This window comes from Cervus elaphus, chromosome 11 (genome assembly GCF_910594005.1).
Source record: "Cervus elaphus chromosome 11, mCerEla1.1, whole genome shotgun sequence".
In the NCBI taxonomy this organism is placed as follows: domain Eukaryota; kingdom Metazoa; phylum Chordata; class Mammalia; order Artiodactyla; family Cervidae; genus Cervus; species Cervus elaphus.
The window spans coordinates 81,120,128-81,124,776 of NC_057825.1; the positions used below are offsets into that span (position 1 = coordinate 81,120,128).

The 4,649-nt window shown below is 41.0% G+C and overlaps 1 pseudogene; it reads left to right on the top strand.

The window, feature by feature from the left end:
• Positions 1–242: 242 nt before the first annotated feature.
• LOC122703134 lies at positions 243–4,443 on the top strand (annotated as a pseudogene).
• Positions 4,444–4,649: the final 206 nt, after the last annotated feature.

A 4,649-nucleotide genomic window follows, 5' to 3' on the forward strand; every position in this document is an offset into this window, starting at 1 on the left:
TAGAAACATAAAATGGAACAGAGAGGCAGTGTCTGCTGTCAAAGGAAAATGCACTGCTTTGTCGGAGCCCTCCAGTCCATCCTGCTGCTCTTTATGTCAGAAGGGAATAGCCATGTCAATGAGAATAGCCTCATGCCTAGAGGTCCTGGGGGTGCAGCTAAGACTCACCAAAATGTCCCATTCCCTCCTCCCCAATCCTGTGCCCACTATCAGCTCACTTTGCTTCTGGATCTTGCTGCCAAATGAGCAGAAAACCTTCAGAGAGAGAAATTGGCCTCTGGCAGCAAAATGCCTGGTGCCCCAAGCTGGAGGTAGATGGTAGTGGTATTCAGCAGTGGACCTGCATGGGCTCCACCCTTTGGCCACATCCCTGCATCCCCACCAGAGCTGCCACTTGTTGGCCCCAGCAGGTGGAAACGGCTGAGCCCACAGCCTTGGCTGGTGGCAAGGTAGGTCCTTGATGTTAAATCAAAGGAAAGGCAGGAGAGTCAGCTTGTTGAGTGAAGAGTTAGGGAAGATTACAGACTGGCAGATGCCAAAACCAAAATCCTAACCTCTTCAATATGTCTCAATAGGAAGGGAAATTGCCAAGGTCTTGATAAGCAACTATGTCTTAATTCCCCTAAAAATGCTCTGTATGGAGATTTATAACTATGTATTTATGTATGTATGTATATATTTATGTAACTATGTATTTATAACAGTCACCAATACTATCACTTGTTAGCCACACTCATCTCAACATGGGTTTAAATACAGACCCTTATGTAACTATATCATATCCCTCACTGGAGTAGAAATTATGTGGAGATATTTTTTTTAATGTAATCTCTTTTATAATGATGACCACTCTCCAGATGCATCTGGGGTTCAGTCCTTAAGATGGCATGCTTATTCACTTTTATAATAATGTTCTTTTGGGTAGAAATCTTCTGGTGAGGTTGAATCATAAATATTTTCTTGATTTGTTTCAAATTATGCTAATTTAGATTGCTTAAGGAAAAAAAATGCTTTTATTTCTAAGTATCTTCCTTTGCTTCAAAATGAATTAAGGCAGCAAGGTAAAATAAATTAGAACAAAATACTGGAAAGACGTCAATCAAAACAAGAAGTAAAATGAAAAATGAATACAAAAGGGTGTAACATAGAGCCAGGAGTGAGACTGATTCGATTGCATTCTCCTTAAATAGCCTGTGCCATTTAGCACAGCTGCATGCCATTCCATCTACTCATTCTAATAATTAATTATTTAGTGTCTATGTACCAGACACTCTCCATGGAACGTTCCATGCTTAGCTTTCAGAGCAATGTCCTCTTACGATAGAACTCCTCTCTGTTCTCTTAATTGGCCCCTAATCCTTCTGCCATTTCTCAAAGGCCACAGGATGTTTTCACCTTAACATCCTGGGGATTCCACAAACTTACAAAACTGCCCCATGTTGACCAGCCTGAAATCCCACCACTCTAGGAGACAATGAGTCTCCTTCACTTTACTAAGGTCCCCACCAAACTGCCAGTCACCTAGATATTAAACTACAGAAGCATTTTGTTTCATCCCTCACCAACCTCTCCCCTCACCTCCCCATCACCCTGACAACAAGCGCAAAGGGAGATGGAGAGAATCAAGGATGCACTGCTGTGTGCACTCACATGGAAGAGGCAAGACAGGCCTCTGTTTAGAGAAAGGTGAGTTGGAGGAAAAACAAATCAGATTTAGGGAGGAAAAAAGGAGGCTATTATGGGGATAATAGAGACATAATCATGTCTGCAAATGATTAAAATATTTATAAAATAGTGCTACCCGCAAATTCATGGCAACAAAGCTGAGAAGCTAGGTTTGTACATTGGTTTACTTCCCTCAGTAAATAAACATATATTGACTCAAGGAATAACTTTCCCAATGCTATTACTTTAGATGAATAATTGATTCTGACTATACAGAAAGAACACAGCATTGAAATTCCTTGGGAGTGCTTATATGCTTATATTAATAATTTTGTTTTGGCTTTTAAACATCTTCAGGCACCATACTTGTCATCAAAAAATGATTGCTTTTTGAAGATTTCTTTTGTGCCAGAGAGTATTCTAAGGTCTTCATATTGGTTGTCACCCTGTACAGTAAGGTGTTATTGTAAATATGAAGAAACTGAAGTTTAATAAGATTAAGTATTTTCTTTAAGGTCAAATAGTTAGAATGTGGTAGGGCATGGAATGGAACCTAGCAAGTCTGATACCAGATTTGGTCACATTAACTAGATCACTGCTTGATCATTAATTTAGGATATGTGATAGTTACAAAACAACCTCCAAATCTTAGTGACCTAAAATAACAATAGTTTCTTTCCAAAATAGACCTGAAAGTCTAAGTCAGTCAAGCCTTCTCCAGGGCAATTGCTCCAGGAGGCGACTCCATGGTCCCGGTTGCTTCCATTTTGCACCTCTGCCATCTGACCACATTGTTGCTGCAGCTGCCGTGACAGAGAGCTGGAGAGCTGCATGCCAGTCTGGACGTCATTCAACCTGGAAGTGACATCTGTCATTTTTGCTCATGGCTCAGAGTCATCACATAGTCACATCCTCACTTCAAGGGGAGCTAGAGAACATCACCCAGAGTTCCTAAGAGGAGAAGAATGAAATGGGATTTGGTGTCTCAACCATAATGCTCTCGACCACTCAGCTTGGAAATTCTTGAAGAGGCTGTTTTATATGCAATATGTAACTTTATTCCATAGAATACCTTTTAGGAAGAGCACTGTCTGTATCTAGAAGAACTATTTCCTCAAAGGAATTTTATAGAATGTACGGTTATAAAATGCTGCAGTCCAGGGGCTCACAAAAGATGCCTCTCAGTGACTGAACAACAACCAGGCTCCAAGAGCGTGATGGAGTTCCACAAGGTCATTAGCAGGTTTAACGAAATGAAGAGCAGGGAAATTTGTTTTTCTTCTTAGAAGAATGATCAAAAAAGAGAGCACACTTAACAAGAAATCAGGGTAAGCTCCAGCCTAAAGAGCCAGTGGAGCCTATTCCTGCTGTAAGAGAAATCTTTTCTTGTTCTACTCTCAATGTCTTTGAGAGACACAGGAAAAGAAAAGATAGCATGAAGCTAAAGGGTAATGTGATCTCTCCCCTGGACCCCAGTCTTTAGTAAAATTGACCAAAGGACATATTCAGAATAAGTCCATTTTTTGTGTGTGGAAAATGGTAAAGGAGCAAAAGGGCATATTTGGGCTGATGTAACCAGCAACAAAGGTCCATCTAGGACCCAAGCGTTCTGCACACCAAGAAAATGTGCTTCCTAAGGGAGTGGGTGGAGAGCATGGTGGGTAAAAAACCACCTGCTGCTCATAAAACTAAATCAGAAGAAAATATCTAGGAAGAAAAAACAGATAGTAAGAAGGCGGAGGAAAACATAAAGACAGATGAACCATTAAGTGAGGAAAGTGATCTAGAAATTGACAATGAAGGTGTGATTGAACCAGACACTGATGCACCTCAAGAAATGGAAGATGAAACTGTAGAGATAACTGAGGAGATGATGGATCAGGCAAATGATAAAAAAGTGGCTGCCAGTGATGCCCTAAATGATGGTGAACTACAGAAAGCCACTGACTTGTTCACAGATGCCATCAAGCTAAATCCTCATTTGGCTATTCTGTATGTCAAGAGAGCCAGTGTCTTCATCAAATTACAGAAGCCAAATGCTGCCATCTGAGACTGCGACAGAGCTATTGAAATAAATCCTGATTCAGCTCAGCCATACAAGTGGTGAGGGAAAGTACACAGACTTCTGGGCCATTGGGAAGAAGCTGCCCATGATCTTGCCCTTGCCTGGAAGCTGGATTATGATGAAGATGCTAATGCAATACTGAAGGAAGTCCAACCAAGGGCCCAGAAAATTGCTGAACATCAGAGAAAGTATGAGCGAAAACATGAAGAGCATGAGATTAAAGAAAGAATAGAAAGGGTTAAGAAGGCTCGGGAGCAACATGAGAGAACCCAGAGGGAGGAAGAAGCCAGAAGACAATCAGGATCTCAGTATGGCTCTTTTCCAGGTGGCTTTCCTGGGGGAATGCCTGGTAATTTTCCTGGAGGTTTGCCTGGAATGGGAAGGGGAATGCCTGGAATGGTGGGAATGCCTGGGCTCAATGAAATTCTTAGTGATCCAGAGGTCCTTGCAGCCATGCAGGATCCAGAAGTTATGGTGGCCTTCCAGGATGTGGCCCAGAACGTGGCAAATATGTCAAAATATCAGAGCAACCCAAAGGTTATGAAAATTGTCAGCCAAATTTGGAGGTCAAGCATAATGCCCTTCTGACATAAAGCCCTGCTGGAGGAAAAGCAACTTAGATCACCTAATGGATGTTGTAATAATACAAACCAGTGTACCTCTGACCTTCTCATGAAGAAAGCTGGGGTACTTTGAAGACAATCCCTACCCCTTTGCCCCAAATGCAGCTGAAAACATTTTACAGTGGTTTGCCGTTAGGGTATTCATTCAGATAAAGTTTTTCTACTAGAAATTAAAAATTTTAAGCAATTTTTAAACCTTAAAAAAAAATCACCTTACTTATAGTTTCCTTTGTAGTGCAAAAGCTTTTAAGTTTCATTAGGTCCCATTTGTTTAGTTTTGCTTTTATTTCCAATAT